Genomic DNA, 12,432 nt, shown 5'->3' with positions numbered 1-12,432 from the left:
CTGGGAGGGCACTCCTCTTGGCTCATCCAGCCTAACATGCTGCTACCCAGCCGCATGGGGTCTGGGGCTTTTATTCACATTTGAGTAGGAGGTCAGGCTTCAAGGGTCCGTAGGGCAGGGACCAGATCTTCTTTTTAATAACAACGCATCAAAATATTAACTAACCATGGCTACCTTTTGCAGGGGAGGTAGATTTCAGGTGATCTTTCATTTTTTACTTATGGGGTTTTGGTTTTTTTTTTACATTTTCCTAATTTATTTTAGTACGGCACATATCGAGGTTATAATATAAAACAAAGCTATAAACAAAACGGCATTGAATACCTACCCCTTGCTGAGTAGCAGGCTCACATATTATAGAACTTCCCACTGAAATGAGCAGCGCCATCCCCACTGCTCTGTCACCATCCCGTCTCCCCTCTTCCCCAAGGAACTGTGAGCCCATGGTTACCCGCACAGCTGTTTGCTTGCTCCCACTGCAGGGTGAGCCCTGCAACGCGGCCTCAGCAGTCAAGGCTCTGTGATGGTAGGAGCTTGGGGAAATTTTCTTCTGTGAAGTAGGAAGCAACTTGAGGGTAAGGATGGGGCGAGGGGAGGAGGTACTGGAAATTTAGAGAGAAGGAAGGAAGGAAATAGCCCTCTTGCAGAATGGGTGCCTGGATGGACCAAGGCAACAGAGCCTGATTGCCGGGTAATTTGCAGAGAGCTCTTGAGAGGTAGTGCTCCTGGTGGAGGCCCAGGCACGGAGCTGGCCCAGCACAGGGCTCAGCCGGATCAGGCTGGGTGTGTGAGGCTCTGCAGGCCCGGGGTGGGTCATCAGGGAGGCTGCCTTACCGGGCTCACCCTGCAGCGTGCCAGACTTTGACCACAGTGGTATTAAATTAGAATCGAAAACAATAAGATCTATTTAAAATCCCAAATATTTAGAAATTAAAAAACACACTTTTTTTTTGGCTGCACTGCGTGGCTTGCAGGATCTTTTTTTTTTTTTTTTTTTTTTTTGCCGTATGCGGGCCTCTCACTGTTGTGGCCTCTCCCGTTGCGGAGCACAGGCTCCAGACGCGCAGGCTCAGCGGCCGTGGCTCACGGGCCCAGCCACTCCGCGGCATGTGGGATCTTCCCGGACCGGGGCACGAACCCGTGTCCCATGCATGGGCAGGCAGACTCTCAGCCACTGCGCCACCAGGGAAGCCCATGGCTTGCGGGATCTTAATTCCACGACTGGGGATTGAACCCAGGCCCCAGGCAGTGAGAGTGAGAGCACAGAGTCCTAACCACTGGACTTCCACTGTTTAGGGAATTAGGGAATTCCCTAAACAACACACTTCTAATTAACCCATAGGTTAGAGAAGAAAAATCACAAAGAGAATTTTGAAATATTTTGAATTAAATGATAATGAAAACAACATACCATAATTTTCTGGATGCAGGTAAATCTGTGTTTAGAAGGAAATTTTTAGCTTTACATTCCTTTATTAGAAAAGAAGATAGGTGTAAAGCCAGCGATATAAGCTTCTAGAATCTAAAAATAAGAGCAAATTAAACTCAAAGTTATAAGAAAGGACATAATAAAAATAAGAGTAGAGGGCTTCCCTGGTGGCGCAGTGGTTGAGAGTCTGCCTGCCGATGCAGGGGCCACGGGTTCGTGCCCCGGTCCGGGAAGATCCCACATGCCGCGGAGCGGCTGGGCCCGTGAGCCACGGCCGCTGAGCCTGCGCGTCTGGAGCCTGTGCTCCACAACGGGAGAAAAAAAAATAATAAGAGTAGAAATTAATGAAAAAGAAAACAGGCAAACATAGAGAAAAAGCAATAAAGTCATTTAGAAACTCAATAGGCAAGTCATAGACTGGAAAATATATCTGCAGTATGCATATCTGGCAAAGACTCACTTCCAGAATATAGAAAGCACTCCTGCCAATCAACAGAAATAAGACTTAATAACCCAATTTTTAAAATAGGCAAAAGACTAGACCACTTCACAAAAGAAGAGATACAACTGGTCAGTAAGCACAGGAAAAGATGCTTGACAGCATTCATTGTCAAAGAAATGCAGATATTCCAATGCAAAATACCCAAGGATCTATCATTTCAAAAACACTGACAACACCAAATGTTGGTGAAGATGTGGAGCAACTGGAACTCTCATGTAATATATTGTCGGGGAAAGTGTAAAATGGTGGAACCATCTTGGAGAACTGCTTGGCAGATTCTTATAAAGTCAAACATACCTCAACCTTATAACCTATTTACCTAGGACAGATGAAGACATACGTCCACAAACAGACCTGTACAAGAATATTTATAGTAGCTTTATTAATAACAGTCCCAAACTGGAAACGACTCAATCAACAGAAGAATGGAACTGTGGCACATTCACATAACAGAATAGTATACTCCATTTAAAAAAGGATAAACTACTGATATATACAACAACGTGGATGCATCTCAAAAATTATGCTCAGAAAAAAGCAGAGATAAAAGAGTTCGTACTTTATGATTCCATTTATATGGAATTATAGGACAAGTAACAGTAACGCATGGCATTAGAAAGCAGTACAGCAGGTGGTGGTTAAAAGGGTATATACAGTTGTCAAAATTTACTGAACTGAACATTTAATATCTGTGCATTGTACTGTATGTAAGTGATACCTCAATTAAAAAAACATACTGCTTAGACTTTTGCCTTTGGTCATGATGGGGTAGTGAGTGTTAGACTTGCCTTCCCACCACAATCAACTTGAAAACTGGAAGAAATATGTGAGGCAAGTATTAGCTGGCTTTGGACTACAGCACAGGACTACAATCTTTGGGAGGAGGAAACATATGAAGTGAGCTCCACATTCACCCTGGATATGGGCTGGGGATGCTTTCTGTGACGTGGGGAAATGCTGATGAGGCAGAGATCAGAGTTTGGGGCTGCTGAGACAGATGGACTTGCAGAGCAACATCCTGGAGGGGAGGGAACTGCACAGAGATGGGGCCCCAGAAGTCTGTGTGGCATTTCCCTTGGGGCTTTGGCCAAGAGCTGGGCTACACATGTTCTGAATGAGACTCCGTAAGGCCCAGCTGTGAGCAGCTGTTGGGGGGTAGTAGGACAGAGACCTGAAAAGACATACCAGAGTTCATGCAATGATGAAAAAAGTTGGGAGTTCTGGTTCATCTAGAATGGAGACACTTCCCTATGAACTTCAGGCATTCAGCTGAAACCCCAGAAAGGCCATGCCCTGGGAGAAAGCACCATGCTCTAGAACTAAGAACAAAGTTAAGACGAACCTATTCTAACAAAGTCTAAAATAAAGTCTGTGCTGATGAAGGGATCTGCCAGGAATTTAAGTGCCTGTCAAACTAAAATTCAATGGCTTTATGTGAAGATAATATAGTCCAGATTCCCTACAATATACCACTCATAGTAGCCATCATATAATAAAAACTGAAAAGACATGAGAAGCAGGAAAATGTAACCCAATGATCAAGAGATAAAGCAACCATCAGAATTAACAGGTTTTTAAATTATTAGAATTATTATTTAAGTTTAAAACAATTACTACCAATACGTTGAAAGTATTAAGGGAAAGAAAAGTGAACAGATGGGAATCTTAGCAGAGAAGTAAAAACTATTAAAAAAAACAAAAAAAAAGAACCAAATGGAACTTCTAAACCTGAAAAAAACCTCAACATCTAAAAAAAAAATTCACTTGATGAACTTAAGTTTAGACACTACAGAAAAATAGGTCAGTGACCATAAAGACAGGTCAATAGGAATTATCCAAATTGAAAACAAAGAGAAAAAAATACTAATAAAACCATGCATAGAGTCTTAATGACAATATCAAGCAGCCTAATATGTATGTAATTAAAATACCAGAAATAGAGGAAAGAGAAAGTGGGACATAAAAAATATTTGAATAAATAATGGCCAAAATTTCCCCAAATTTGTCGAAAAGTATCAATACACAGATTTGAAAAATTCAGTGAACCCAAAAAGGATAAATAAAGAGAAAACCACACATAGGAACATCATGATCAAACTGATGGAAGCCAAAGATAAAGAGGAAATCTTAAAAGTAGCCACTGGAGAAGGGGAGGTCCTACAGGAGAACAGCAATAAGAAAGACAGCTAACTTCTCATGTGAAGTGATGGAGATCAAAAAGACAATGGAACAACACTTTAATTCTTTAAAGAAAAAAATCTATTAGCCTACAATTCTACGCTCAGTGATCTTTCAAAAAAGAAGGGTGAAATAAAGGCATTTTCAGATAAGTGAAGGCTAGAGAATTTGTTGCCAGCAGAATCGAACTACAAGAAATGCTAAAGAAAGAACTTCAGGATGAAGGGAAATGACATCAAATGGAAATCAAGTTCTGCAGGAAAATAACTGGCAGCTAACAGAAATATTTTGAACTGGATGCATATGAAAAGATATATCAGAATTTGTGGGGTGCAGCTAAAACAGTACTTAGAGGTAAATGTAAAGCCATAAATGCCTATTTTAGAAGAGAGAAAAGATTTTCAATAAATAATATAAGCTTCCACCTAAAGAAACTAGAAATAGAAGAGTAAAATAAACCCAAAGCAAGCAGAAGAAAGGAAACAGGAAAAGCAAAAATCAATGAAATTGGACTTCCCCAGTGGCGCAGTGGTTAAGAATCTGCCTGCCAATGCAGGGGACACAGGTTCGAGCCCTGGTCCGGGAAGATCCCACATGCCGTGAAGCAACTAAGCCCGTGCACCACAACTACTGAGCCTGCGCTCTATAGCCCGTGAGCCGCAACTATTGAGCCCACATGCCACAACTACTGAAGCCCGTGTGCCACAACTACTGAAGCCCACACGCTGCAACTACTGAAGCCCGCGCACCTACAGCCTGTGCTCCACAACAAGAGAAGCCACCACAATGAGAAGCCCACACACTGCAACAAAGGGTAGACCCTGCTCGCCGCGACTAGAGAAAGCCCACGCGCAGCAACAAAGACCCAACGTGGCCAAAAATAAATAAATATTTCTAAAAAAATCAATGAAACTGAAAACAAAAACCCAGCAGAGAACGTCAATGAAACCAAAAGATGGTTCTTTCAAAACATCAATAAAATTGATAAAACTCTAGCAAAAATGAAAAAGAGAGAGAAGACACAAATAATTGCTATGAGGAATGAAACAGGGAAGTAAGTATACACTCTCCAGACATTAAAAGGTTAAAAAGGAAATATGAACAAGTCTCTGCTCACAGAGACTTCAATAACCTTGATAAAGTGAACTAATTCCTAAAAAATCACGAACTACCCAAATTCACCCAAGATAAAAAAGATAACCTGAATAGTCCCAACTGATATCTCTCATTAACATAAATGCAAAAATCTCAGCAAATTGAATCTATTGATGTATAAAACAAATAATACACCACACCAAATGGATTTTCCAGGAATGTAAGGTTGATTCAATATTTGAAAATAAATCAACATAATCTATTCTACTAATAGTCTAAAGAAGAAAAAATATGTGATCATATCAATTGATGTAGAAAAAGCATTTGACAAAATTCAATGTCCATTCATGATAAAAAAAACCTCGCAGAAAATTAGGAATCTAAGGGAACTTCCTCAACTTGATACAAGGCATCTACAAAAAATCTATAGGTAACATCATAATGGCAAAAGACTGAATGTCTTCCCCCTAAGATTGAGAACAAGGCAAGAATATCTGCTCTCTCTTCTCCTATTAAACATCATAATGAAAGTCCTAGCCAGTGCAAAAAGGGGGAAAAAAATAAGAAAATGCATACCAGTTAGATTAGAAAGAAAAAAACCCAAATTAACCCTATTTGCAGATGACATGATTATCCATGTAGATAATTCCAAAGAATATACAAAAAATCTTCTATGGGCTTCCCTGGTGGCGCAGTGGTTGAGAGTCTGCCTGCCGATACAGGGGACACGGGTTCGTGCCCTGGTCCCGGAAGATCCCACATGCCGCGGAGCGGCTGGGCCCGTGAGCCATGGCCGCTGAGCCTGTGCGTCCGGAGCCTGTGCTCCGCAGCGGGAGAGGCCACAACCGTGAGAGGCCCGCGTACCTCCAAAAAAAAAAAAAAAAAAATCTTCTAGTAAGTGAGCGTAGCAAGGTCACAGGATACCAAGTCAACACACAAAGATCAATCACATTTCTACAGATCAGCAATGTACAACTGGAGACCAAAAATTTAAAAACAATACTAATTACAATCACTCACCCCATAAATGAAATAGGGAAAATAGGTTAAAAATATAAAATAAATATAAATAATGATAATATAAAATAAAAATATAAAAATAAATAGGTAAAAAATCTAACAAAACATGCATATAATCTGTTTACTGAAAACTACAAAATGCCACTGAAAGAAGTCACAGAAATCACATAGGTGATGAGACACACTGTGTTCATGGATTGGAAGATGCAACATCATAAAGATGTCAATTATCTTCAAAATGATTTCCAGATTTAACATAATTCCAATAAAAATCCCAGGATAATTTTTTCATAGATACAGACACACTGATTATAAAACTTAATGGTTTTATAAATGGTTTTAAAGATATTTAAAACCACAATGAGGGACTTCCCTGGTGGTCCAGTGGTAATCAATCTGCCTTACAATGCGGGGGATGCGGGTTTGATCCCTGGTTGGGGAACTAAGATCCCACGTACTGCTGGGCAACTAAGCCCACGTGCCACAACTACTGAGCTCATGCGCCTCAACTAGAAAGCCTGTGTGCCCCAAGCTACAGAGCCCACGTGCTCCAGAGCCCGTACACCACAACTAGAGAGAAGCAGTCACACCACAGTGAAGATCCCGCATGCCTCAACAAAGATCCTGCATGCCCCAACTAAGACCCGACGCAGCCCAAAACAAAACAAAACAAACACCCACAATAAAATACAACTACACACCAATCAGAATCACTTACATAACAAATATTGTCAATATCAAGTGCTGGTAAGGATCTGGAGTATCGGGAACCGTTATACTTTGCTGGCAGGAATGAAAATGGTACCGCCTCTCTGGAAATCAGCCTGGCAGTCATTTATAAGCATACACTTTCCATACGGCCCAGAAATCCCACGCCTGGTTATTTACCCAAATGAAATGAAACCTAACAACGTTTATGCAAATGTTTAGAGCAACTTTATTCACAATTGCCAAAAACTGGAAATAACCCAATATCCTTCAGCTAGTGCATGGATAAACAAACGCTGGTACATCCGTAAAGTGGAATACGACTCAGCAGTAAAAGTGAACGAAGTGTTGGTACACACAGCAGCACGAATGAATCTCAAATGCATTAGGGAAATGAAAGAATCCAGACTCCAGAGGCCACGTAATGTATGACTCCAATTATATGACATTCTGGAAAAGATAAAATTATAGAATATCACAGGGAAGGAGGATATATCAGAGGCTGCCAGAGGCTGGGGGGCAAGGGAGGGGTTGACTACACATGGGGCAGGATGAGGAGGTTTTTTGTGGTGAGAGAATTGTTCTATATCTTGACTGTGGTAGTGGTGACATGACTATCTATTTGCCAAAATTCATGGACTGGACATCAAAAAAAAAAAAAGGCTAAGTGTACTGTATATAAATTAGAAAAAATAAAATAAAACTTAGAATAGTTGCCTCTAGGCAAAGAGGGAAAGGAGGGGATAAAAGGGAAAAAAAATAAATAAGAGATGGGTTTTAAGTGGGTCAAGACTGATACTGTCCCGTGAAGTTAATAGAGTCAATTAACTTAATCCTCTGCCCCTGGGGGCCAAAAAATAAAATAAGACAAAAATCCCAAACCAGCTGCTATTTCTTTCATCGAAAATCCAGAAAACAAAACTCCGTTGACCCTATTTTCCCTCAAGCTAGTGCCTTTTTCTGTCCTTTAACGCACTGTCTTCACTTCCTCTCCTCCCAGTCTCCCTTGATCTTAACTTCTATGGGGCATCCGCCCCACCGCGCCACGCAAACTGCTTTTCTAAGATCACCAGTGATCTCCACATTGCTAATCCAGTGATCAGTACGGTCTTCTTGATTCCTAAATCATACAAGGACAACACAAGTATGAAAAGTAGTGACAACATGGATGAACTTTGAGGACATTATGCTAAGTGAAGTAAGTCAGACATAGAAAGACAAATACTGTATGATCTCACTTATATGTGGCATCTAAAAAAAAGCCAAACTCAAAGAAACAGAGAGTAGATTGGTGGTTGCCAGGAGACGGTGGGGGTGTGTGTGCGGTGGGGATTGAGGGATGGGGAGATGTTGGTCAAAGGGTACAAGAATAAGTTCTGGGGCTTTCCTGGTGGCTCAGCAGTTAAGAATCCACCTGCCGAGGCAGGGGACATGGGTTCGAGCCCTGGTCCGGGAAGATCCCACATGCCACGGAGCAACTAAGCCCGTGTGCCACAACTACTGAGCCTGCGCTCTAGAGCCCACAAGCCACAACTACTGAACCCGTGTGCCACAACTACTGAAGCCCGTGTGCCTAGAGCCCATACTCCGTAACAAGGGAAGCCACTGCTCGCCGCAACTAGAGAAAGCCCGCACGCAGCAACGAAGACCCAACGCAGCCAAAAATAAATAGATAAATAAATTTAAAGAAAAAAAAATGTAACTATCCAAAAAAAAAAAAGAATAAGTTCTGGGGATCTGTAGTACAGCATGGGGACTACAGTTAGCAAAACTGTATTGTATACTTGAAAGTTGCTAGGGGAGCAGATCTTAATTGCTCTCCCCACAATAACAACAAAAATGGTAATTATGTGAGGTGATGGATGTATCAGCTAACTTTATTGGGGTGATCATTTCATAAATGTACACAATGCTACGTGTTAATTATATCTCAATACATCTGGAAAAACAAACAAATAAACAAAAAGAAAATTATGTGCCCATTTCACTTTTGAACATAGATGCAAAATCTTAAACCAAATGTCAGGTAACTGAATCCAACTGTATTATTTTTTTTAAAGTACACCAGGATCAAGAAGGTTTTATTTGTAAGAGTATAAGGAGAGAAAATCATATGAAAATCCTAATACAGAAAAGGCATTTGATAAACCTCCACATCTATTTATAATTAAATAAATAGACAAAAACTCTTAGCAAGCTAAGAATCAAAGGGAACTTTATTAACTTGATGCAGCTTATATTTGCGAACCATATATTTATTTACAGACGATATTAGGTTTAACGGTAAAGGCTCAGACATATTTTCTTTAAGATTTGGGACAAGCCAAGGTTGGCCACAGTCACCACTAATTGATGTCTGGCCAACGCTCTAAGGAAATCTTGAAAAAGGCAAAAAAACCCCAAAAAACAACAAAAAAAAAACCCCAAACAGTGTAAGAGTTGGGAAGTATAAGATAAAACTAACACTATTTATAGATGGTATGGTCCCTAGAGTGACAAAAAGAATCAATATACCTGAGAGTTCAGTAAGGTTGCCAGATGCAAGATTAATTTATGAAAATCAACAGCAATTTTCTACACCAGTAATAACCCCTTAAAAATATAATAAAAAAGATAACATTCATAATAGCAATAAAAATTAAAAGTATCTAAGTATTAAGCAAAACTCGAAGGACTGCTATATAGAAAGATAATCTGAATAAATGAGACATTCTATTTTAGATAGGACCATAATAACATTATAAAGATGTTATTTCTCTTGTAATAAACTGTACATTCAACACCATCTCAAAAATCCAGTTGGATTTTTTGAAGACCTTGATAAATTTACTCTGAAATGTATAACGAGGAATTAAAAAATCCATAAAAATCTAGAAAGGAAGAGTAAAGACGGAGTTTTCCCTATTAGATACTAACACATATTCATAATCACTGTAATAACAATTGTGAGGCTGGTGCAAGAACGGACGACAGCTCCATCCCGCGGGTGCTCATGCCGAAACCCTGGGCATAGACCTTCCTCCCAACACTCGATCCCCACGCAAACCCTGCCAGCGCGACCCTCAACCTGCGCCTGCCTCTGAGCCCCTCTCCCACCTCCACTGCCCCCACCAGGCTCCAGGGCTCCATCATCTCTCCCGGCTTCTCTCCCTGCTTCTGCCCTGGATCCCATCGGTCTATTTTTGAAGTCGTGCTGGAGGAAGCTGCTGAAGACATATCCTCAGGTACCCCTCCACGCTACAACCTCCTGCACCAAAGTCCTTAAATGGCCAATAAATGTGCTCCCCCCCCCCAGCTCTGACCTCATCTCCCAGGTCCCTCCCTTTGCTCCCCCCGCCTTCAGCCATGCTGGCCCCTCTGGCCCCTCACACCCACCAGGCACACTCCCTTGCTCTTCTCTCTGGCTCGAATGCTCCTCCCTTGAAGGCCTCTGATCAATCATGACCTCCTCAGGGGTGTCACACACACCCCGCGTTCCTATCTATCCCCCGTCTCTGTTTTACTTTCTTCATTTGGCCATGACTCCCTGGCATGTGCATATTCCTCTGTTTACTGGTGCGATGGATGGAACTGTGTCCCTCTCTCCCCAACTCATATGTTTAAGCCCTAACCCCCAATGGGATGAGGTCTTTAGGAGGTAATTAAGGTTAAATGAGGTCATAAAGGTGGGGTCCTAATCCAATAGGTTATGGTGACCTTATAAGAAGAAGAAGAGTGATTTCCCCCTCCAACATGAGGGGGAGGAAAGGCCATGTGAGGACACGGCAAGAAGGTGGCCATCTGCACGCCGAGAAGAGAGGCCTCACCAGAAGCCAACCCTGCTGCCACCTTGATCGGGGACTTCCGGTCTCCAGAATTGCGAGAAAATAAACTTCTGTTGTTTAAGGCCCCTGGTCCGTGCTATTCTGTTATAGCAGCCCGAGCAGAACAAGACGACTGGCTCTCCTGCCTGCTCTCTGCTGCACCCAACCCTGGAACAGTACCTGTACGTGGGGCACGCTCTGTAGCACATGCTGGATGGGCGGATCCCCCACGGCTGTGTTTGCTTGGGTGGGTTCATGGATTATTGCCTTGGGTGTCACCTTTAACGTCTCTAGTCCAGGCTTACCTCCTGAAGCAACATGCTGTGTGGTTCACACCTGTTGGGCAGGGAGTGGGTGGGGAATCAGAGAGAAAGGCGATACTCCAAGACTCAGGTGCAATGACAGCACGGTCAAAGGGCACCCTGGGCAGAGGGTCCAAGGTGAGCCAAGGGATATATGGGCACGGGAGCCATGGAAGGGCCGGAGTGGAGGAAGGGCTTGTCTGATCTTCATTCCAGAGTGGCCTTGGGTATCAAATGAGGTGACACAGAGAAGAGAGACCGGCAGAAGGTGTCAAGAAGGAAGAAGCCACTGCCCCTGGCTACCAAGTGGACCAGGGCTGGGTGGGCAGAGCCAAGGATGACCTCATGTTTCTGACCTGGGAGACTAAGTGACTGCTGGTGCCTTCCACCAAGACGCGGGTGTTAATTACTCAGAACTGGAAGATAAGGCAGGAAGATCGCCGAGGGCTTTTCAACGTCACACTAGAACACCTGCTTTAGGAAACTCTGCTCGACTTATCTTCTATCCAACAGAGCCCAGGTGCTGCGAAGCTAGACGTCAACCAGACTGATAAGTTGCAAATGACTTGTGTCCACTAGGGACGGAATGATTTCCATCCTTGGAAAATACGGCCCTTAAAGTTACTGGCTATGAATTTGCCCTTTGGGACGTCAACCAGTTTTGATTCCTATGTAGCATCAGTTTCTGAAACCGCTTTGCTCTCCTGCTTGTTCCCTGAACAAGTGAGAGTCAAGTTTTTAACTTTGACACTTGCACTTGGGCCGGCAGAATACAAGAGGCAGAGAAAATCCCTCCTGTTTCTTGGTTTGGGAAATAGCTACCAGTTCTCTACGCCCACCCGACTCCCGGGCTCTGTGGACCCTTCCCCACCCTCCTTCCTGAGGAGCTGGCTGCCCCTTCCTCCAGAAGCCCGATTCCACAGCATCCTGCCCAGCCCGCTGGCCTCACGCTGGGCTCTGTGGGGTCGTCCCAGGAGCAGGGAGCCCGGTTCCTTCCTGACGCCCACAGCGTCAGGCCAGGTGCCAGGGACCCTACCTGCTCCCAGGGGTGCTGGAGGCCTCTCCTGGCTCTTGCACAGGAGAAATCCACAGGTTCCTCCCTCTTTGGTTAGTTTCAGTGGAGACGCAGCCAGATCTCTCAGGAGCTGCCCAAGACATCACACCCTCCTTCTGCAATCACAGGTGCACCGGCGATGAACGGACCTGAACAGCCACCTGCACGGCTTTCCTCAACACGCCGAGGAGCCTTGTTTGGCAAAACTGAAGTCAACCTGCCTCTATCATCGCCCTGCGCTCAGCCCTCCCCTCCCCTCTCTAGGGGCTAGTCCGGGGCCATCCCCTCCCCATTAAGTAGTATTCATTGATAACCAGAGGGTCAGCAATACAGATTTCACC

General features: G+C 43.3%; 1 protein-coding gene across 1 annotated transcript in view; it reads right to left on the bottom strand.

Annotated features, from left to right (window-relative positions):
• Positions 1-12,432, bottom strand: part of KCNIP3 (potassium voltage-gated channel interacting protein 3) — a gene marked incomplete at both ends in the record, with an annotated part of 88,256 nt that overhangs the window by 8,798 nt on the left and 67,026 nt on the right.

The sequence above is a fragment of the Grampus griseus genome (assembly GCF_964374135.1).
Source record: "Grampus griseus genome assembly, chromosome: 15".
Classification (NCBI taxonomy): Eukaryota; Metazoa; Chordata; class Mammalia; order Artiodactyla; family Delphinidae; genus Grampus; species Grampus griseus.
Note: the sequence above shows the minus strand (reverse complement) of the source record. Positions and strands in the feature narration are given on the sequence as shown.